Source organism: Glycine soja, chromosome 3 (genome assembly GCF_004193775.1).
Source record: "Glycine soja cultivar W05 chromosome 3, ASM419377v2, whole genome shotgun sequence".
NCBI classification, from domain to species: Eukaryota; Viridiplantae; Streptophyta; class Magnoliopsida; order Fabales; family Fabaceae; genus Glycine; species Glycine soja.
The window spans coordinates 5,741,710-5,767,451 of NC_041004.1; the positions used below are offsets into that span (position 1 = coordinate 5,741,710).

The 25,742-nt window shown below is 31.4% G+C and overlaps 2 pseudogenes; both read right to left on the reverse strand.

Annotated features, from left to right (window-relative positions):
* Nucleotides 1–11,806: 11,806 nt before the first annotated feature.
* On the reverse strand, nucleotides 11,807–13,279 carry LOC114404861 (annotated as a pseudogene).
* A 1,837-nt stretch (nucleotides 13,280–15,116) lies between these two features.
* On the reverse strand, nucleotides 15,117–18,240 carry LOC114404862 (annotated as a pseudogene).
* Nucleotides 18,241–25,742: the final 7,502 nt, after the last annotated feature.

Below are 25,742 nucleotides of genomic sequence, written 5' to 3' on the forward strand. Positions count from 1 at the left end.
GAATGTTACAGAAAGGTTGACGATTTAGAATGCAAAATAGTTTGTATAGTTTTAAAAATTCAATGGCCATTATTAAATTAAGAGCATGTCTTTAAGTCAAAAAAATTAAGAGATAAGAAATATCAATGCATGTGGTATAATAATAATAATAATAATAATAATAATAATAATAATAATGAAGTCAATATGCATGATATCAAAAGGAAAAACAAGGTAGAAATATCATTGTTAATTTCTGCCATGTAACCTTAAGAAGGGTTACAGTAACAATGACAATCTTGAAAATAAACATAAAGTGAAAGTGAAGATGGAAGAGACAGATCACAAAAATGAAGAAAGAAAGCAAACGGAGGAAGCAAAATGAAGAAGAAAGAAAGCAAATGGAGGAAGGAAGTTGGTGAGGAAATGACGCAATCAGAGGAAGTAGGTTTCAAGTTGGTGAGAAGGCTGCAGAGGAAGGCACGTGGAGCAACCAACAGAGGTTGAAGTCTCACGCGTAGTGTTTGTTTTTAATAGAACTACGATAATGTTTTTTTTATACCGATGTTTTTAAGTTTTAAATTTTTGTTCTATTCATATACTTTCATGCATATTGATTACGTTAACTAAAGTAATTTTAATTTAATCATATGTCCTTAAATTATTTGTTGGCAGTCAACATAAAATGAATTGGACATTTAAATTATTTATTATTATGATTATTAGTATTATGATAATTATAATTATCAGTATTATTACTGTTGTTGTTGTTATTATTATTATTATTTAAATTATTTTATGTACTATGGAAAACATTATATGGAGGAGCTAAAGGTAACGATAGTTAAATTGAGGACTTTCTGAAAGCATGTTGCTATTTATACTGTTTACATCATACTGCAATTTTACATTCAAAATCATAAAGTTTATTGTTGTTGAAGGAAGTTGGATTATGATTCTATATAATTTTTGTGTTATTATCAGTATTATTATTATTTTAATTGCTATTATAATTATTATTATTATTATCATTATTATTTTTATTATTGTCTTATGGTTTAATTTTGGTTTGGGGTTTATCTTCTATGTATTTGATAATTTAATGGATTTCAATTTGAATATGAATACTTTGCAGAGGCAATATAATCATTATCAAGGTTGGAAAAGAAAGCACATGGACGATAGTTGGAGACGGTGGGAAGAGGATTAAGTTGGCCCTTGTGAACAACTTGATGCACTATCTCCCTTCAACGATATTTTTTTTTTTAATTTTTCTATAGAAAAAAGGGGTATTCTCATATACTTCATATATAAAAATTAAGAATAGAATGAAGATAAGAAGAGAAGCAAAAACAGAAAATGCTACAACGCTTCTGGAACCCTCTAGTTTTGTCGATAATGTAAAGAAAAATGACCAAAAACTCAGCAAAAGTATCAGATGTCAAGCTCTCAGCCATGGGCATAATGGGCATTTCGAATTTTTTCATCGTTTCAAATTATTTTCATGACACTACCAAAAATTCCAACGGGTAAAAAAAAATTGAATTGAAAAACAATTGAAAGATATCGATTATATAGTACTTGAAATTCAATTTCTAACCGTAATTCTACTATCTAGGCTGAGCTGTTAGAAAGGTTTTCAAACCCCATGTACTCTTGATTTGTTTTGTTTTTGGATGATGTTTGATATGGCCACACCATCCACAATGAAAACCAACAATCTTAATGAAGCATTACAAAAATATAACCCTTTAGGCATGGACATGAATGAGATCAACAGGATATTTGTTAGTTGTAATCCATGTTTACAGTCTAACTGACAATGATATTTTCGGTTGTCACATTGATGTTGGTTGCCTAATGTGATATTTAAGAAGGTAAAAAAACATAAAAAACTTTTCCAACTATGTAGTTTGTGTAATAGGATTAAGTACTGAAGCATAAAAAACATAATATCTTTCATATATAAATATTGTTCAGAACAACTACATTGATAAAACTAAGAAGCTGAATATTTTAAATCCAGATATCATTCAGCATCAAAATTAAGTAAACATGTTTTTTTAAACTAACAAAATAGAATTTAAAATTATGTCACCATGATTGGCACCCTAATTTCTCTGTTTTCTAATAACTGCTTCCCAAATATCGTCAAAGGGCCTGTAGTAGAATGAAAGCTCGTCTCCATGAACAAAATCACCTTCAGCAAGAAACTGGTACCATGGTTAGGCAACATACTAGCCATGAAAGCCAGGGGCAACTGGAAGGATTGGCCATTGGAATGGAGGGTCGAACTTTCTTAAGACTGTCATATGAAAACCACAAGAAGGAAGATGTATTGCTGCAAGAGGTGGAAGCATCTAAACATAAAATTAAACTGAGTTAATTTTTTACGTAAAAAATTGATAATATTGTAAAAGTAATTAACATAGATTACCAGTGGTTGAGGATCACCAAGCAGAGCCTGTGTGAGTTCAAGAGTCCAAACATGCATTCTAGTTGCCAGTAGGGGTCTGCCGCATGCTTGTTGTTCCAGTGGAGGAGTGAAATGGAGGTTGAAAATCCATCTGTGTTTACACGCCATAAAATTTATGGTTACTGACTCGTAGATGTCTAAGTATTTTCTCAAGTGTTTGAGGCCATCAGCAAAGAACAATTTTCCTCGATGTTGTCTGAGTCGTATTTGGTATGAGGCTCTGTCATAGTGAAAGTGGGCAAAGTTGGGGTAGTCCGGCGCCCAATGTTCATGATAGAATGCTGGTATTTTTATATAGTCCGGGCCAGAAAATGTGGTAATGGTAAGTGTTATGTATAAGATAAAAGGAATTAGGGAAAAAAACAATATGAGTAAAAGAGGATTCGAATATCACCTTGTCGTTGTGGAATGCAACAATAAATTGTAACCTGTAGGATCACCTCATAATTAGATTCCTCATCTGCAATAACACAGGCATGCTAATTGTAGTTACAACAACCATTTGGTGTGGAGAGAAGCAGTTAACTGAAAACAAAAGCTAAGTAAATGAAAGTTGTTTAGGGGCTTACCTCGCATGACGCTGTTGATGATGTTATGCTCATCTCTGGGATGCTCAGAAGTTAATGTTTTTTTTTTCCAGGAAAAACACTAAAACAGGAGAATCCAGGAATGTTGTGAAGCTTCTGCATCCTTTGGTATATAACCTCTCCTTTAGTGTGTTATTGGAAGCTGAAGTAGCAAATTGAATGCATTAAATTATTGCATATTCCCAAAGTTCAAATTAATGGCAGATTCATTTGGTTGGTAAGTATGCAGTCTCAATCGCTGTTTCTGAAGAGTCAAGGTTGCAGGGGGCTTAGAATCATTGGCAAGGTACACAGGTGTGCAAGCAACTGAAGGGTTATTTGTGCATAGCAAATAATTATATTATAAGTGCTTTTAATGTTACATATTCTGGGTGCCAATTGGGTCTGACAATTCGGCCAGCAACATGATCAAACAATGCACACTGAGGTTTGACACTTGGTATCCAATATAATAAACTTGGGCTGATATTGAGAATTTGTGTAAAAAAAATGCAGAGTGGAGGATAACATCATCCTAAATTTTGCACAGCCAGAAATATAATTGGAAGTTGACCTCATACATGATCGTTGGATGGAAATCATATTATATCGGAAGTTATTTTTTTATAAACAAATTTGAAGTTTTGGTAGAGATGAATGCAGAGCATGTATATAGATAGATCAAATCAAATATTACACCAAAAAGGATTAAGACAATTATTTTTAGAATCCAATGTGTTAAATAAAAACAATTTTGTGTAAAGCATGGCACAAAACCAAATCACATATCAAAGGAAATGCATATCAGATATACATATATGATATTTTTGGGTCAGACCAAATAAACATATGATTTTAAAATCGTCACATTAGTTAAACCTTAACAGTAAAAAGTATCAATAGTGTTCAAGACAACTAAAGTTTATCTGAGTTTAAGAATTAACCACCATTCAAAAGGATGAAATATTGCAATAGTACAGGTAAAAAACAGGATTAACGGTTATCTATAACAATTGTATTAATAGTGCTGATAGTTACACAAACTATCATTGGAGGAAGCCAATAAATAGCAGCACGGTGATTTTAGCTAATAGAGTTGAGTTGCCAGTACTTTTGGTTAGATTTTCCATTGAACAAAACAAATAGGAAACATAAATAACAGGTTTACCTCAGGAATGCAATTAAACTCAACAAACAGTCTTGGACTGAGTTCCTGAAAGAAATTCATTATTTGACATAATTGGCTTAAAAGAATTGCTCGCTAATGATGGATAGGATCCTGTACCAATCAGAAACAGAAGCATCAGGTCAATGTGATAAACAAGAAAAACAACAAAGAAGCATGAAAAAAATAGGACAGGTAGTAAAATGCAACAGTAAAATAGAAGCAAATTTGGTAAATGCATGCAACAAAACCTAAAAAAATATAAAAGGAAATGCATATCTGATATAACATATTTGATTAAAAAATTGGCCAATTAGTTTAAACTTAAGAATTAAAAGCATCAAGAGTGCTAAACAGGCATAAAGTTAATCTGATTTAACCAAGCAGGCACCATTCTAGAGTTTGAAATATTTTAGTAACAGCAATTGAAACACGGAATTAATTGTTATCCACAACAATCCTATCAATGATGCTGATAGTAACAGAAACTATTAGTAGGGGAAGTGATCAAATAGCAGCACTCTAATTTGAGTTAATAATAGGTTTGCATTGAACTTAACAAATAGGAAACATAGATAACAGGTTTACAGTAGAAAGGTAGTTAGTCTCATAATTGACTTGAAGGAATTGCTAGTTAAGCATGGGTAGGATCTTGTACCAATCAGAAAGAAAAGCATAAGCTCTATCGGATAAATAGAGAAAACAACAAACTCTATATGACAGTATACACCGATATTCCCTAATTTTCGCATTGGCCAACAACACAATAATGTGGTTTTGACTGTGATAATCATCTAAGAAGTACAACAATCAAAGCCAATAATGGTCCATTCCAGTGCAACAACCCAATTGATAACTTTTGTAAACAAAAAACCATGTCAGTATCGGTTAAGAACACCACAATCATGCAAATTACTCAACAAAGCAGACAAATCAAACTAGGACAACCCTAAATAACAAACAGAATAGATACAACATAAGGCCAAAGCTGGAGGGATAAAATTACCAAAAACCAGCAAAAGTGCCACATGTCAAGCTCTCAGCCATGGTCATTTTAGGGGTTTCATTGGACTTCTCTTTTATTATATACCTTGGAAGTATAGACAGGGATTTCATTGGGCTTTTCTTTTATTATATAGTAAAATCCATGGGATAAACAGGCAAAACAACAAACTCTATATGACAGTATACACTGATCTCCATTAATTTCCACATTGGCCAACAACACAATAATGTGTGTTTTGACTATGATAATCATCTAAAAAGTACAACAATCGAAGCCAATAATGGTCAATTCCAATGCAACAGCCCAATTGATAACTTTTGTAAGCAAAAAACCATGTTAATATCAGTTAAGAATACCACAAACATGCAAATTACTTAAAAAGTAGGCAAATCAAACTCGAACAATTCTGAATGACAAACAGAACAAATACAACATCCACCTAAATTTGTTAAGCTTAAGAACAACCCTTCTACTCATAGATGAAGCATGGCGAAAGACAATCTCATGTAACAGCAATATCTCTAGTAAATGCCAATTTATATGCATGATCGCAAGCCATGTATTGGCTATCATTTTTCATTAACCCAAAAATCTGAATCAGATAAGTAAAATCCAAGTGATTAGCTGGTGCTGCATAAAGACAACATGAATTTAACGACCCTAACCATGGACCAAATATGTAACTAATAGGTTGAAAGATTGATAAATGAAAAAAAAGGGAAATTTGAGAGCATATATCAGAGCAAAGCATAACCATCTTAATATGCAAGAAATCAAGACAACTTGTGACCACCACCAGAAAACAATGATAAGAACCAAAACATACCGAAAATAATACAATGTTCCAAGTTTCCAAAATGAAACAACATTCCAGTCGAAACAGTAGGCATGCATGAAACAAAAACTCCTCTGTGTCCGAAGAAATGAAAAGAAACCCAAACAACCAACAAATGAAACACAAAATGGAAGACCTCAGAAGCTGGGAAACTCAAGTCACACAAATTAAGAAGAAAGCAAGGAAACTGAGCAAGCAAAGTAGTTCCAATGCCTTCTCATTGATAACACTTAATAATAACACAAAGTAGTCAAGAAATAACGTAAACAGAGGAACCATATTCAAAGAACAAAGCAACCAATAAAGCAACACAAAATAGTTTAGCTAGCCTGATAGCAACTTTCCTTGATCCTCCCTAAACGACAACCAACATCAACACCGAAAAGGAATAAAAATATATGACATGTATCAGGCAAAGCATATTTCAGCCATGATGAATAACATCAAACGGAGTAGAATTACAAAATAACAGTCAATAACCAAACATACATAAATGTAAAGTAACATTTTAGCAATGGAATAACATCTTACCTATTTTTCAATTGTCCTGACCTACTTAAATGACAACCAACACATACCAAACATGGACAAATAGAAAACATACCAGCCATGGCCACATGTTGCCTATCTTCCAATTTTGTTGATCCTGTTCAAATGCCAACCTAAACAACAACAAAAGTTAATAAATAAGATCACAGGGGAACAAAAATAGTATTTCATTATTGTTTCTAACTTTTTTTTTATCCTAACCAAACAAAATAACCATAAATGCGTAAATATTAAATATAATTGAACCACATGGGCAACATCTTACCAATTTGACCATTGGCTCAACCGTGCGTAAATCATAACCAACGAATACACCAAATAACATTAGGCAAGCAGACATGGTGAAACCGATGCCCGAACAAATCAACATCCATGAAGCAAAAACTCGCCTACACCCAAAGAAATCAACATGCAGAAAACAAATACATCTAATAATTCTTAATTGTTTGGTTTAAATGGCCCGGAGTGCCATGTTGATACCACTAAGAACGGTAAAAATAATTCAAAAGGGAAAAAAATGTAAAATTGGATCTATGTCCAAACAATATTACAGGTTTCCAAAATGAACAACTGGCAAACTCAAGTGGAAGTGAACATACGAAAATGAAGAACAAAGTAATAAGGAAATAACACAAACAGACAAAGCAGGTCTGAAGAAGAAAGCAAGCAAACATCTATAAACAACAAATGACCAACACCACCCAAAAGCAACCATAAGCAACCAAGCATGCAGGAAATAAAAGAAGCAAGCAAACATCCATAAGCAACAAATGACCAATACCACCCAAAAACAACCATAACCAACCAAACATGCAGGAAATCAAACAACATTCGAGGTTTCCAAAATGAAACAACATTTGAGGTTTCCAAAATGAAACAACATTCGCTGTGAAACAAACTAAGCATGCATGAAACCAAAGCTCCTCTGCGGGTGAAGAAATCAACAGGCAAATAATAAAAACAACATAAACAACATTTGATACAAAACAAAGTAAACAAGCATGAAACAAAAATAAACTAGAAGTGAAGATGGAAGAGACTGACCACAAAAATGAAGAAGAAAGAAAGCATGCAGGAAATAAAAAAAAGCAAGCAAACATCCATAAGCAACAAATGACCAACACCACCCAAAAACAACCATAACTAACCCAACATGCAGGAAATCAAACAACATTCCAGGTTTCCAAAATGAAACAACATTCATTGTGAAACAAACTAAGCATGCATGAAACTAAAACTCCCCTGCGGCCGAAGAAATCAACATGCAAAAATAAAGACAACATAAACAACATTCAATGCGAAACAAAGTAAACATGCATGAAACAAAAATAAACTGGAGTCGCATTGAGAAGAAAGAAAGAAATCTGTCAATTCCTCTGTTTTCCTTATTTTGCTTCCTCTATTTGCTTTCTTTCTTCTTCATACAAAATCTGTTTCCTCTCATTTGCGTTAATGAAGAAGAAAGAAAGCAAATAGAGGAAGCAAAATAAGGAAAACAGAGGAAGCAGATTATGAGTTGTTGAAGAATTAAAGCATGAATTCATCCAGACAGAGGAAGCATTAACGCAAATGAGAGGAAACAGATTTGGAGTCGTTGAAGAATTGATCGGGAATGCATCCAACAGGTAAGAAAGGAAACGGAGGAAGCAAAGTGGAAGTGAAGAGGAAACAAAGATGAAGAAGAAAGAAAGGAAATGGAAGAAGCAAATTGGTGGGGAAATGACACAAATGAAGGAAGCAGGTGTCAACCGGAAAAGGTTGGAGAAGAAGCCACGTGCATCCATCAACAGAAGTTAAACACTCAAGCTGAAATGCCCAAAAAACTAGCAAATTGGACAGGTGTCAAGCTCTCAGCCATGAGCATTTTAGGGATTTCATTGGGCTTCTCTTTTATTATATACCTTGGATGTTGTTGAACATTGAAAGACTCTGAGTGGCCTTCAAGGCTAGTCTTTTACTTAGTTATTTATATTTAGTATGTATGAGTGCATGAATACATAGCATGTGATATCCCCTAGCTTAAAAACCTTTTTGGAAGCCTTAAAATTTGATTACTTTCATTTATTGAGGCAAGTATTCAAATACCTCAAAAAATATTTGAATACTTAACCAACAAGGATTTTTATCTTTCAAACAAGTATTCAAATATTTTTTTTTATCTAAATGAAAAGTATTTGAATACTTCTGACCTAGAGTAAAAAATATAAATTGTAATCTATGCTTTAAAAATCATAACAAATATCAATCTATTAGCTTTGAAAATTGGGGAAATCATTTTCTAAGGAGAGATTAAGATACTTGCTTTAATTTGGAAGATTGCTACAAATGCGTTAGCGTTACTAATAATACCAATGCGGCAAGAAAATTGGGACACTTTGGTGAAAATGATACTTGCTTATAAGGAGACCATTTATCATATTTTCAGGCTATGTTCAACTACTAATCTGATTTGGCAAAAGTTGTTGGTAGATTCCCCGTGGTATGGTTTTTACCATATTGATTTTAAAGATTGGTCGAGGCACAATTTATTGCTTACATATATGAATTTAAAGTGGAACTTAATTTTGTGGTTACTTTGAATTATTTATGGCATTTTAGAAAGACTTCAATTTAAATATGTTTTTTATTTTTAATAAATACTTGATTTTTGTGATTGATTTTTAATATATATTTTTGTGTTGAATCTCTAATAAAATAATAATTTTATTTTAGATCTTTGATATGTTATTTTAGTCTTTGATAAATTATCAAATCTTGTGTTTGTCCTCTCATAAATTAACGAATTTTATTTTAATCCTAACTATTAACAAATGAAAAATATTAATAGGAAATAAACATAAAAAATTCATTAATTTGTCAGAGATTAAGAAAAGTGTAAATGATCAAAAATAAAATTATTAATTTTTTAGAGACATAATGGAAAATAAAAAAAAATATTAAGGAGTAAATGCAAAAAAAATGAATATTTATTAGAGAGAAAAACATATTTAAGCATTTTAGAAATTGTTGGAATTTTTAGTAGTATTAATATTGTATCAACACTAGACTATATATATATATATATATATAAGGAAGAGTCAACCTATATCAAGATTTTTTAGAATTATACTTCATCCTTATTCTTTTTCTTTGAAATCTAATGGTTGTAATAAATTATTAATAGTATATTGTTCGCTGATTGGCAAGTGTACCAATTTGCACAAATAGTATTTAAACGGTAAGACCGAATATCATATCCATAGAGAAATTTGTTTCACTTAGATGATGTATATTCAGTATGTAAACACTTTTAGCTTTGAAAATGAGATAAAGATTCATTAATGATTTAATTTTCTGTAATGTACTATGCTACTTAAACAACTTATGAAATAAACACAAAGCTGTAAAATGCGATAAATATTAAGGTAAAAGCATCGGGGAGTCGTCTACTGAACTTTCTTTTGTCGTAATAAAATGTTTTTCTCTATTTAACGTTATTTTAGCGCTCTTGCACCACCTATTTACTCAGACCATGATTCCTCACAAGAATGAGCCAAATTCTCTTAGTTTTTTATCTTGATTCCTCAACAAACTCATTCTAAGGAAGTTGCAGTACGCATATAGTACAAAATATACTAGATTACTGTCTTTTATTCCTAGATAAACAGACCTCTAGCTGCTCGATCAAGTTCTAAGGATTCCAAGCATTTTCAAAACTCAAAAACCTTACTAAACATATAAATTGATGATCAAGCCACAAGAATGTAAAATAAATGTAGATAGAAGCAAAGAATACCAGAAAATAACATTAAATAGATAGTTAGGAGTTTACATTAAGAGTGTTCAGTAGAATAACTCCCCAACAATGAAGTTCCTAGCCCTCCATTACAAGTAGGACTTAATACAAAGAGGAAATTAGTGTTTTTGTGAAAGAAAATGGTAAAGGATGAAGAAAATGTCTTCTCTCGAGCCTCTCTGCATTCTTCCTTTTGATTTTATGTAGTAAAAGCTTAGTGACTCTTCATTTCCCACCAACTCAGTGTTTTAAAGGCTTTTGGGCTTCTCAGCACATGAAGGCGTGCTCAACGAGCATGTCTCATTGAGTGAGAGTAAGTGAATAACCACTAAGTGAGCTTGGGTGCACTAAGTGTGAGTAGAGACAACGTCCTCACGGGGCAGCTGTGCACTAAGTGTGCTGCTCTTTGACTTAACATCTTCTAGGATTTTGCATTCACTAAGTGAGTTGGCTGTCTCGCTAAGCGAATGAGGCTCGCTTAGTCAATCTGTCCTGCTAAGCCAGTTCTTCAGTAGTATTTCACACCTTCTCTTCTTTAGCCTACAAACTGAGTTAAATTCAACATTAGTTCACAAAAATGGAGTTTCTACTTTCTAAATTTATACAAGAATGAAAATATTTACAATCTTCACAAAAGAAACCGTAAATTAGAGGCACATTGCTATTTTTTCACCTATTTTCAATACAATAAAAGCTCATGAATAGCAATTAACATATATGTTAGATTTTATGAAAATATAAGATATATATTATGAAGTGGATAATTAATATTGAGGTTAGCTTCGAAGCATATATGCTAACAAGCTCGATAGCATTCAATTGAATACCCATTTAATTTGTTAGACTCCCTAGTTGCATGTTGTTTCAAATTAAACAGTGATGATTCAATCAAAGTCAATTATGATAGAGTTGTCGCCACTACATTAAGGGACTTTAAAATCAGTTCTAAAGGAGTTTCAACATCAGTTCTAGAACTAATATTGAAATGTTCATCATTGAAAGTTGATATTTTTAACATCGATTTTAAAATCAATGTTGAAAATCATTATCTATATTAGTATTGGCTAAAACTGATGTAGAAATGTGGTTAAAATTGTATATTTTGAAACACTTTTTGAATCGGTTATAAAAAATTTGATATTATAAAGAAACATTCTACATTGGTATTGACAAGACTGATGTTGAATGTGCTTACCACATTGTTTTTAACAAAAACCAATGTAAAATGTGCCTTTATAACATTAGTTTTGTCCAAAATTGATATTGTAAAGACACTTGCTACATCGATTTTAGACTAACCGATGTTGTTTTTTGCAAAAAAAAAAAAAAAAAATAATAATAATAATAATAATAATAATAATAATAATAATCCTCAATGCACAATTTAATTAATTTATTAGGAGTGCCTAATTTTTTTCACATGTGCTATTATTTATTGGTGCTAAGTAATAAAAACTAAATATAGTAGAAATGGAAAAAGAAAGCAACACCATAAGAAGAAAGAGTATAGGAAAATTTAGGATACTTGCTTAGCAAGATATAACGCTTGTGATATTTTGGAGTACCAATCACCAACGACTGTTGGGTACGTCCCTCATGATCCATATACTTATGACATATCTTTACTGTCTAATTTACCACATTAAGGGAACACAATGTTAGTGATCCTTATAAAGTTTCTCTTCTCTAATATGATAATAATTCAAATTTCAATAATATCAACTAGAGGTAGTGTTCAAAACCATATAGCTGCAGATGCAAAATTCTGTATAGAATTGAATCAGGCATGGTATTCTCATATTGCACCAAACATCCACATAAATACTTAGGTATTGTCAAATTAAGCCTTTTACTAAAATTTTATGGATAAAATATAGATAATTCACTATGGCCATCAATATTAGCCACCAATCACATCAGCTAAGGATACCAATTCCATTGATCTTTCATGTTCTTACAATTATACTTTTTCCAGATATAGTTTTCCAAAGATACATTCACCAACTACCATTATCTGATGTAATAAATTTTCTTTATATGAAGATAAATGGAGATGGTTAGGTATACCTGTTCAATACAAGAACTCGTAGCTCTACTACAAAAACTTTAACAACTTCCTCTTCCAACAAATCATTTACTTTGTAGGTCACATAACCTAAATGGTCAACTCTATTTACAAGAGCTTTAATGGCATAATCCTTCAATGTTTCCACCACTCTTCAAACATGAGATAAAAAAAGAAAGAAAGCAAGAAACAATAAAGAGGGGATTTTAAAGATATTGTAGTATCAACATAAATATCTACCAGCTCTAGCATAACAACTCACACTTGTTTTTGGTCATCGTTGGAGTATGAGAATTCAAAATATTCAGTTGTTGAATATAATTATGGTCTTAAATTCTTCAAATCCTAGGCACAAAGATGAAGCAATAAAAAAATATCAAAACACTTTAATTAAGAAGGCTATTCTAAATTAAAGCCACAAATGCATTGGACAACGATCTTAAGTCTTAACAGTGAAAATAAGGGCTTGAGAGTCAAAGAGATATCATAAAAATAAACAATATCCCTAACTAAATAGCATGTAGAAGATCATAAGTACTTTCAGAATATCATCAAAGAGCAAGCTTAATTGCAAAAAAACCTCATCGTAATTGGAAGCTTCTTGAGACACAGGCTGGGCTACAAAGGTTGTGACCTTTCCCATGAATGGGTATGCAAAAAACCAACCTTGTAGGCCTCTTGAACGAGTTGGTTGGTGCTATTATAGTGAATGGAAAGTGAAAGTATGCAAACTCAATTCCCATTCGAAACCAAAAGGTCAAAGAAAAGACATTTTGCAAAAGAACCAACACATGTACCTTATTTATTCCAATGATGTTCAATCTGGTTTCAATACCAATTGAATTTACAACATCCACAACCATGGGTACAAAGAATTCTTTCTCTCCACCTATAAGCTTTGAAGAAAGAGTGGTAGAAGCACAGTTTGCAAGCAAACTTTTTGTAGACAAAGGATCAAGCTGAATGTTTTGATGATGCCAAAGGGTTACATGTTTCTCAAAGCTTTATTCAAGACAAAGAAATCAAAGATATTCAAGATGGATGATCAAGACAGTCTCTAGAGTCTTAGGAAGAGTATATTAAATAGGAAGGGAATTCCAATTGAAGTAGCAAAAGGTTTGGCCAAGAAATTTAAGTTAAAAAAATATTTTTCAAGAGATTTACTCTCTGGTAATCGATTACCAGAGGATGTATCGATTACTAGTGGCCAAAACTGATTTACAACAGCTATTAAAATTTGAATTCAAAATTTGCACTGTCTAATCGATTACACATATATGGTAATCGATTACCAGCAGTTATTTGTGTAATCGATTACCAGAGCAGATTTTCAGAAAATATTCTCAACAGTCACATCCTTCTATTTGGTTCTTGAATGGCTATCAAAGGCCTATATATATGTGACTTGAGACACGAATTTGCTAAGAGTTTTTCAGAACAAAAAGGTCTTATCCTCTTAAAAAGCAAAATCGTTTCATCCTCTTAAAATTCCTTGGCCAAAACACTTGTGATTCAATAAGGAATTATTTGAATGCTCAAATTGTTCAATCTATCTCTTTCAAGAGAGATTACTTCTTCTCTTCTTCTTTATTCTGAAAAAGAATTAAGAGACCGAGGGTCTCTTGTTGTAAAGAAATCTGAACACAAAGGAAGGGTTGTCCTTGTGTGGTTCAGATCTTGTAATAGGCTTTTACAAGATAGTGGAACTCTCAAGCGGGTTGCTTGGGGACTGGACGTAGGCACAAGAGTGTGACCGAACCAATATAAATCTGAGTTTGCAATCTCTCTTCCCTTAAACTCCTTTATTTATTATTGTTTTATATTCATATTAAAATTGCTCTATTTGAATCAATATTTAAGAAGTTCATTTTTAAGGGAATTTATAACTTGAATAGAAAGTGAAATAAAATTTTAATTGGGGAAATAGTTTGTGATATCTTAATTCAACTCCCCCTTCTTAAGATATCTGAGGCCACTTGTCTAACACTTTTGTTTTCTTCTAAACTTTTCCCTTCTACGCTAACAACTAGATCTTCAATCTTCTCATTAGCCTACACCAATAATTAGAAAAGACAAACATAATGTGACAAATCAAGAACATACTTCCACTTACAGTATTCAATATTATAGGTATGGTCTTGCTTAGATAAACTTTTCCATAAGCACTTATAAGAGATAATAAAAAAGTAAATTGGATCAAACTTCTCCTATAAGCTAAAATAAAATTATGCACATAAACTTCTGGAGAAGTTATGGATAACTTCTATAAGAAGTGATAATAAGCAACATGATTATTATCACGTCTTATAAAAAATTTGGTTACTAAATTAGTCCCTCAAAATTTAAAACGTTGTTGTATTTGTCTAATTTGGTGAAAGATTAGATATTTGAAGACATTTCCCCGATAAAATCTTTGGAGGACCAAAGTGGTGACATAAAGAATCTTTGAAGAACTAATATGGTGACTAAAATGTTTGAAAGACTAATGTGATGATGCATATAACTTTGGAGGATGAAATTCATGGTTTTCTTAAATATTAGTTATTTTACATTCAATGGAAAGCATAATTTCATGTTAGGATGAATTTCAACTCTCATATTATTCTATCCCCCAAGAATCTTGAGAAATGTCTTGTATTAATACTCTTACAACATAAAAAGTTTGAACTACAAGGAAGTAACATTGCAGCCTTCTTATTCTTAGCCACAATGTAGAGAAATTAATGACAATGAATGATAGATAATGAGAGTTACTTTCCTTTTCATATTAAATTCAAAGATTCCCAAATTGTACAATGATTTTCAGAAAAAAAAAAATATTTGTTTCGATCTTTTGAATTTTAAACAAAATTTCTTTTCATTTTTTATTTGTACAAAGGTAAAAACATGTTTATAACTAAATACCTCTACAATAAATTTTTCAACAACATTGTTAGTAGGGGAAGTCATTTGACAAACTTAAGCAATTGGACTAAGTAACATCTTATAAAAAATTTGGTTACTAAATTAGTCCCTCAAAATTTAAAACATTGTTGTATTTGTCTAATTTGGTGAAAGATTAGATATTTGAAGGCATTTCCCCGATAAAATCTTTGGAGGACCAAAGTGGTGACATAAAGAATCTTTGAAGAACTAATTTGGTGACTAAAATGTTTGAAAGACTAATGTGATGATGCATATAACTTTGGAGGATGAAATTCATGGTTTTCTTAAATATTAGTTATTTTACATTCAATGGAAAGCATAATTTCATGTTAGGATGAATTTCAACTCTCATATTATTCTATCCCCCAAGAATCTTGAGAAATGTCTTGTATTAATACTCTTACAACATAAAAAGTTTGAACTACAAGGAAGTAACATTGCAGCCTTCTTATTCTTAGCCACAATGTAGAGAAATTAATGACAATGAATGATAGATAATGAGAGTTACTTTCCTTTTCATATTAAATTCAAAGATTCCCAAATTGTACAATGATTTTCAGAAAAAAAAAATATTTGTTTTGATCTTTTGAATTTTAAACAAAATTTCTTTTCATTTTTTATTTGTACAAAGGTAAAAACATGTTTATAACTAAATACCTCTACAATAAATTTTTTTAGCAACATTGTTAGTAGGGGGAAGTCATTTGACAAACTTAAGCAATTGGACTAAGTAACATCTTATAAAAAATTTGGTTACTAAATTAGTCCCTCAAAATTTAAAACATTGTTGTATTTGTCTAATTTGGTGAAAGATTAGATATTTGAAGGCATTTCCCCGATAAAATCTTTGGAGGACCAAAGTGGTGACATAAAGAATCTTTGAAGAACTAATTTGGTGACTAAAATGTTTGAAAGACTAATGTGATGATGCATATAACTTTGGAGGATGAAATTCATGGTTTTCTTAAATATTAGTTATTTTACATTCAATGGAAAGCATAATTTCATGTTAGGATGAATTTCAACTCTCATATTATTCTATCCCCCAAGAATCTTGAGAAATGTCTTGTATTAATACTCTTACAACATAAAAAGTTTGAACTACAAGGAAGTAACATTGCAGCCTTCTTATTCTTAGCCACAATGTAGAGAAATTAATGACAATGAATGATAGATAATGAGAGTTACTTTCCTTTTCATATTAAATTCAAAGATTCCCAAATTGTACAATGATTTTCAGAAAAAAAAAATATTTGTTTTGATCTTTTGAATTTTAAACAAAATTTCTTTTCATTTTTTATTTGTACAAAGGTAAAAACATGTTTATAACTAAATACCTCTACAATAAATTTTTTAGCAACATTGTTAGTAGGGGGAAGTCATTTGACAAACTTAAGCAATTGGACTAAGTAAGACAATTGATGTCAACATGTTCTATAATTGATCTTGGGAATGAGCAACCAATGCAATTAAAGTTCCCTACAAAAGAATTTGACACTCTTCAGTCAACAACACATTGAATAAGTCAAAGACAAGAAAAGCAAGTGTAGCATGTGAAATTCACCTATGAGTGACCAAGATAGTGCAATTTTTTCCACTAAGATCATGCACGTAGTTGAATGTGGCTGGAAGATCATGTGCAACTAATTCATCCTAAGGCATTGTCCAATAATCCTAAATAAAAAAAAAAAAAACTTACATAAGCAATAGGACCAATCAAATTGTTGACCATAGAAGTGAAACAACATTTTTTAGACAAACTAACCGATCTATTAGAAGCTAAAAATGTATGATGCCAACTAAATTTGGTTTGACAAGTGTTAGCAACCCAAACATTAAACCCATTATCTGCCAAAAGGAATATTGCAAGAGACTGGTTTGAAGGTAGCAATAACCATGTCATGTCATCTTGGAACCACAACATCACATTAATTTCCAACATCAATTGCAAAATCCATGACACATAGTTGCTTATGAAACTATTAATTTAGTAACCATGAAATGTCCATGCCATAGAAGAATTTGTGGCTCCCTTGATTCTCCCATTCTAATTCTAGCCAAGTTAAGAATATAACCATCTTGTGTTGTCACCTAAAAACCATTACAAAATAAGCCAGTTAGTAGCTACTAGTTGCTTTAAATAGATGCAAGCACAGTATGTACCAAGTGTTATCCACAAGTGTAACCTAGTTGTTGGGAAGATTCGAGGGGAGTAAACACCAGGGAGATTTACACATGTGGACCATGAGCCACCACATAAGGAAAGTTGACACCACACTCTAACCCAAAACCTTAAGGCTCAAGTTTATGGGTCTTCTCCTCACTTATATGGTGCTCAACCTTTCCACTTCTACCTGATGTGGAACTTCATCGCACACTTGTACTCCAACACATCTCCCCCTCAAGTGTGAGTCTCTTCCACATGGTACTAGCACTGTCGCTTCACCTGCGGGACATGCTGCCTGGACTCACCGCCAGGAAGACTTTCAATACAAGGGATCCCCAAGACTGAGATTCATCACTGTCATCTTACTCATCTGAGCCGGTCACCAAGTCGAATCATCGGCTCTGATACCAATTGTTAGGGAGATTCAAGAGGAGTAAACACTGGGGAGATTTACACCTGTGGACCATGAGCCACCACATAATGAAAGTTGACACCACACTCTAACCCAAAACCTTAAGGCTCAAGTTTATGGGTCTTTTCCTCACTCTCAACAATCTTCACCTTACACTTGTACTCCAACACATGTGTCATCACCATTGATGAGCAAATACCATCATTGGGGGGTGATGATAATGTAGTGGTAGTTCTAAGTGATGATAATTTTCTCCCAGTTGAAAAAGTTAAACCTCAGAAGAGAATCACAAGGATTGTTGAAAGTGATGTGTTGGCCATGTTCTATTTCTTGGTACATTAGTCTTCCCTATCCAGACATTAATCACAAGCCATTATAATTCTCGTGTTATCATATATAGGTTCAAGCGAAAGGGATCGAGCACCTTCAGGTCGATTATCTAAGGGCAAACCTAATTGTAATATTCAACTAATCTTAAGAAGCCTACTAATCAAAGCTTGAATCTCAAGATTGAATTCAATATTGCCCATGAAATCAAGAACCTGAATCACCGAATATTAGGGTTATCATCAACCCAATAAGAATTCCTCTTCTTCGATCCGGTTCCCGAGTTGCCACAGCTCTAGTCATTTGATTCTGATTACGGGTCCCACCGGCAACTATAATGGTGCTTGTTGGAGGTCTCCTCCTTGACCTGGTTGTTGTTCTTTGATGATTTTTTGTGGTTGGTGTCATTACCATTTTGTCTAGTTTCTGATTGATGTTGTGTCAGGTTGTGATACTCTGATGGATCATAGGGAGGGAGGGGATGGGGATTTGGGGTTGGGTTGATGGTGTCCATGGATTGAAGAGGGAAAGATAGGGTTGGGCTAGGTTAGGGTTTTGATCTTTGCAGTGGAGCAAGTCACGAAGACTTGAGAATGAAGACAACAGAATACAACGATGGGCAGTGATGACACCTACAGTGAAAGTAAGCATCGTGAGTGAGAGTGGTAAAGGTGAACAATGTCACGAGTGATACTGGGGAGAGCGAGATGTTTAACAATTAATCGAACAATATTGATTTTTATAAAAATCAATGTTAACATATACACAAAAGATTTATTTTTAAAAATCAATGTTATCAATTGATCAAACAACGTTGATTTAAAAAAAAAATCGATGTTAATATTAACACATAACATCAAATTTTTGAAAACCAATATTAATAAAGTCAATTTATTTACAATTAGTGTCATCATGTTTTTTTAACATCCATTTTTATAAAATCAATCTTAAAAGAGCCATATTAAAGGTATATTTTCTATAGTAGTGTGTTGTTGGTGGTGTGTTCGGGTCTTATTTGCTTATGCTTCAAAAAATGGATTTTGTAGTATTGCTCATGCTAAACCATGGCCAATTCTTATTGCTATTAATATTGCTTGGAATCGAGGCTTCTAATCTTTAGTTATAGGATGGGATTCCCAAGTGCGGATTAAGTTTTTGGTCATGATTGTCATCAATCTTAGAGCCGTCAAAATGGGTTTCGGTCCGTGGGTCAGCCCAGCCCACTGCGGGCTAGAGGTGGGCCGGGCTCAATTTAAAAAAAACGGTACCAGCAACTTTTCAGCCCAGCCCACTTAACCCGTGGGTTAGGTGGGCTCAACCCGTGGGTTGGTGGACCAACTCGTCAACCCACCAAATTTAAATAATATATTATTTTATTTTATTATTATAAATTTATAATTGTTAAGAAATTAAATTTTTATTTTGTAGCTAGGAACCCAAGTGGGCTTGAGGTTGGATGTGCCCGTGGGTCGGTGGAATTCTACTTGTATCATGCTTGAGAGTGCTCTTAGGTATCGTCGTGCTTTTGCAAGTTTCACTATTCGTGATAGAAATTACAAATGTTGTCCATCTAATGAGGAATGGAAAAGAGCTAAAAAATTGTGTGAATTTTTGAAGCCATTTTATAAGATGACTAATTTGATTTTAGGTATATTTTTTCAAACTTCATAATTATAATAAATAGTATCAGATTTATATTTATAGTTTAATTATCTTATTTGAATATTTTTTAGGTACATCTTATCCAACTTCCAACGAATACTTCATGCAAGTATGGAAAATTGAATGGTTGTTGCGAGAAACACTTAAGTGTGATGATCCAGTATTGCAAAATATGGCAGTGTTGATGATGAAAAAGTTTGGCAAGTATTGGAGTGACTATAATGTCATTCTTTCAATTGCTATGATTCTTGACCCACGAATGAAGCTTGAAGCACTCCGGTTTTACTATTCAAAGCTTGATGCTTCTACTTGTGATGAAAAGATTAATAACATAAAAGAGAAGATGTACAAGCTCTTTGATGAATATGTGAGTGTAAAGTCAAGTTCATCTACTACATCAAGTTCTTAACAACCTACTGTTGAAGAAGATTTCAGTATAGAAGAAAATCAAGATATGGATGATCCATATAATGTTAGTCTTTTCTTTTGTTTAATTATTTAATTGTTTTATGATTCAATTTATTTAATTTAATTTTTCTCTTATATTGTCATAGGAATATATCAATTATGTGAGCCAAAATGTTAATGTCAATGACAAGTCTGAATTAGATCTCTATTTGGCTGAGACACCGCTTGAGCCAAAGTTTTTTCCTAAGTTGGATATTTTGAGTTATTGGAAGGACCGTCAAGAACGTTATCCAAATCTTTGTAGATTGGCATGTGAGGTGTTAAGCATTCCTATAACAATTGTTGCTAGTGAATCGACATTTAGCATTGGTGCTCATGTGCTAAACAAGTATCACGCTAGTCTTCTTCCTTCCAATGTTCAAACACTAATTTTAACCCAAAATTGGATAAATGGTTTTGAAGATATTGGTAATTTACATTTCTTTTTTCATAATTTTTAGTTTGTTATTGGTGTGTTGTTTTATTTATTTGACTTATTAATGATATTGTTTATTTTTTGTTTGTCTTTGTAGATGAAATTAAAGGTGATGTTGAGAAAGAAGAGGAAGTTGTTCTAGATTTCACAGTCCATAACTCTAATGTTTAATTTCAATAGTTTAGAAGTTTATTTTTAATGACATTTAAATTTCAATTATCTTAATGTTGAATGTTTATTTTGAATACTTCAATCACTTTAATATTAAATATTTGAATTTGATTTAGTTTTGTTTTTATATTGAATTTTATTTTAAGTTGTTTGGAATAATTATTTTTTTTTACAAAAAAAAGATAAAAAAGTGGGCTAACCCACATAACCCACCAACCCGTGGTGGGCCGGGCCGAGCTGGCATTTTGTTAGCCCACAAAAAAATAGGTCGAGCTGGGCTAGCTCACTTTTAGCTCAACCCGTTGCGGGCCAGCCCACGTGGGCCGGACTGGCCCGTTTTGACAGCTCTAACAAGAAATTCGTATAAACCATATGGATTGGCAATCCATATGTTATTATACCTTGATGCAATCTCATGTTTTGCGAGAAATTAATTAAGATGCGGAAATGCTTGCAAAGTTAAGAAGTTATTCCGTGGAAAGTGATTAAAAGATTTTTTAATTTGTTATTTTTTTTGGGTTAATTAAATTTTTAGTTCATTAAGTCTTTTAGATCCAAACTTTCAAAAAAAAATTAAAGAAATTTTGGATTTTCGTTAATTTTTCATCTAACATTTTTAGTTTTTTTTTAATCTATTTTTAGTCTCTTATTTATTTTTATTGCTCAATAAGATTATTTCTGAAGATAGGCTAAATTTTTTTAAAGTTAAGAAGTTATTCCGTGGAAAGTGATTAAAAGATTTTTTAATTTGTTATTTTTTTTGGGTTAATTAAATTTTTAGTTCATTAAGTCTTTTAGATCCAAACTTTCAAAAAAAAATTAAAGAAATTTTGGATTTTCGTTAATTTTTCATCTAACATTTTTAGTTTTTTTTTAATCTATTTTTAGTCTCTTATTTATTTTTATTGCTCAATAAGATTATTACTGAAGATAGGCTAAATTTTTTTAGGGACTAAAAATGTTGACAAAAAATTAATAAGAAACTAAAAGTTAGTCAAATAAATTTTGAGGACCTAAAAATTAAAATTTATAAAAATTAAGAGAATAAAAATTTAATCTTTTTTTATAACCACGAGTGTAGGCAGGTTGGGTAGAAGTTCACCAAAATTAGTATAGACTTCAAGGCTTAAAGATCACCTAAAGAAGTATTTATAAATTATATACCAACAAATACTCATATTGAACATCTAATAAACCTATATTCTTTTAAGATATGGACTCGTTGCTGAAGAATTGAAGTAGTAATTTGTTCCTTCTTTAATATGTATTTTGCAGTATCTTTCTGTTTCATCCACTTGTTTCCTTGTGACTTTTAGTCTTTTTCTGAGGTTTAAGCCCCTTTCATTAAGAAAAAAATATTTAACATAATGTTTGCATCTCAACAAAAATATTGGTGATATGTGAAAATCAATGTCAACTAAAATTAATTAACCTAATAAGGCACGTTTATAAAAACTGTGTATTATAATTCTATTTCATTGCAAGTTGATTGACCAAACCGTTCTATATTAATAAAATAAATCGTTTTCTTTACGTTATTGGATAGAACTACAGGTTATATATGGTCAAATTAAATAACAGTTAGCGTAATGGTGAATTAAATAATTTAATTAAATATTTAATAAAAATATCGTGTCATCAAATTTTATTTATATTTTTTTATCTTAGTTTTGTTAAAGTAATATAAAAATATATAAAGATCATAAATTAATTTTATAGGAATTACAAGAGTATTACAAGAGTCTTATATAACCTTGCTATAAGTATTACAAGAGTCTTATTCAAAAAAGAAAAAGTATTACAAGAGTCACTAGGTCAAAAATATATATATGAATTTTGAAAATGTACGTTAGCAAATCTGTATGTTTATAACTTATATGATCAATTTAAAATTTACGTAACATTTTAAAAACTTCACATGACTTTTATATTTAATATTAATATCTTATAATTTTTTATAAGGAAATATATGATAATTAAAATTCGCATCTATTCTATTAAAAAGAGTTTTTTTTTCATATGACATGTATATATTGATGTATGATTGGTGATAAAATTGGTTGGATGATTAAAAAAAAAAAAAAGAGAGAGAATGAAAAAAATATGATAGGTTCAACTCTTTACTAATAAAATTAATAAACTAACAATTAATATTTATCAATAAAAAATTGATATCTGATTTTGTTGCATATATACATCATTATTTCTAGATCTACAACTAATTTCTTATTCTCTTGCATATATTGTACCAGCACAAGAACTATCCAGATTGTAGTAGTGTCCAAGACAACCTAAGTTGTCACAAGCTAATATTCTGCAGCAAAAAATTAAACCATCAAATAGTAAGTGGAACATTTATTTATAGGTATTCTTTGTCTACGTACCATCAAAAAAGAAATTTCAAAGTAGGACAGTGTCCCCACTGACTAAAGGCAATGCACCTACAGCAGTAAACGCTACGTGCTTTGGCATTTTAGCTACAACCAAAAGCTTGTTACCAAAATAGAAGCAGCTAAATTATATAGGTAGTTTCTCTCCCCTTAATGCAGTCTTTTACTTTAAGGAATTATTAATTTTGCAAGATTAGTTTTTGTAGTTCAGTTGGATTCTTCTGACAAAAAACTCATAATTTAGGATATATATTAATTTATTAATCACCTTTTCTTAATAATCAAAGAACTGTATATGATATGAAGCAGTTAGAATTGCATCTTTGGTTTTGATTATTATTTGGAAAAATAGTTTTCATTTTCTTTCTCCCTCCCTGACAACATGTTAAGATTTTGAAATTAGAGGTTGCTGCTGGAATACCAAAAAAATAAAAAATAGAGGTTGTTGGTTAGTTAGCGTTTTACACTAAAAAACAACTTGTTTTTGTTCTTTAATGCATATGAAAAGGTCTTTGCAGATCGCAAATTTCTATTATTTCTAGAAAATGACGTAAAAGGGTAAATCAATACATGATCCATTCAAGGCAATAAAATTATAATTTAAATTAACTTCTTGATTTATTCATGAAGTCCAACTGTCACGTATACTGACCAACTAATAATATACATTATTTCCCTCTTATTTCTTTGAAATCAAAGATGTTTATTTTGTCCATTGATTAGACACCAAATGGGTCTTCTAATTTTAATTGGAGTCAAGTGGCACCAAATAAATTCGCATTATTCATGAAGCATTGCTTTCTAGCTGGACCGGCCAGAGCTAGAGCAATATTTCCACTAAATTAAACATATTACAAGCCAAAATGACCTGCAAGACTGACAGTATCACATTCTCAGGGGGGGACTCACGTTATATGAGTGGGCCCCGATTTTTTTTTTCAAATTAAAAAATTTAATAGATAAGTATTTACATTTTAAAAAAATTACTTATCTTATTAAAAGAAATTTGATCTTCAACTAAATATTATATTTTATTAAATTTAAATTATTATATAATTAGTTTTTTTACTTCTTTTTTAATTATCTCTATTTTAAAATTAGGGATTAGAATTATGAATTTTAAAAACATAAAAACTAAATTTCTTTATTTTAAAATAGAAAATTAAAATTATGAATTTTAAAAAATAAAGACTAAAAGCCTATACTTCATTTTTATCTCCTAAATTTTTTAAATTTTAAACTAAAAAAATCTTCTTAAATTTTTTTATCTAAACTCTATATATTATCAAATTTTAGTTACTATATAAAATTTTTTTATTTTTATATCTAATTTTTAAACTCTATTTTTTTAATTATATTTTTGTGAACCTCGTATAATCAAGTGTCACTAAGATGAAAGATAAATATTTTATTCATTATATTTTGGTTTATATTTAAAAATATCGTTAAAAATTAATTCATACAAACTCAATTATTAATTATTTTTGTGACATATAAAAAATAATTTATGTGCTTTAATAAATCATTAATATAATTAAATATAAAACATCAAATGACAAATATTTTATATACAAATTAATGATGTATAATTGGTGAACGATTTTTATGTTTTGTCCGCTATTATCTCAGTCTGGTCCATCCCTCGTCACATTTCTAATGCATTGACTTGGAATTAAAGATGTACTGTGAAGAGACGTGCAGCATGGGCAAGTACCAGCGTAATATTTTTCCCTTAGAGGGTATATACTAAGAAATTATCAATTATTAAAGCAAAAGAAATAGGATATTGCTATTTCCACTGCCCATTTTCATTTTTTTCCAACCTATCCTCAGAAAATCTCTTCGTTAATTCTTCCGAACCCAAGAAAAAAAAAATCCCACCACTCAACAAACCATTAACGCCAATCCACAAGGAAAACAAAGCCTCTGAATCTACAAGTGCTAATCCCAAAGGTAAACCAAAATTGGCCACCACTAAATGACTATATCCATAGAGGTTGCAAATGCGTTAACGTACAATAAGTCTTCAAATGTATATCCCTTAACTTATGTACACATGATAATGCAGCCTAAAACAGAGTAAATTAAAAGACACAGCCACCCAGCCCTTGAAGCTGTTACCAGAAATTGGTGAACAAATTCCATAAATCTCGCGCACATTGCTGTCATTGTGCTCACGCTCATGTCTCAACGAGGTTGAGAAGGGCACTCGCAGTTTGGAGAGGCCTCAAAGGGGATTGTGTTTTTGTGGAAGGTTTTTTTGCGAAGAGAATTAAATAGGAGGGACACAAAGATGGGAGGAGCATGTTTAGCATGGTAGTTTGGGGAACAAAATGAGAAAGGGGAGTGTATTAGTACAATTGGGGACTGGAAGTAGCAACTTCATGTG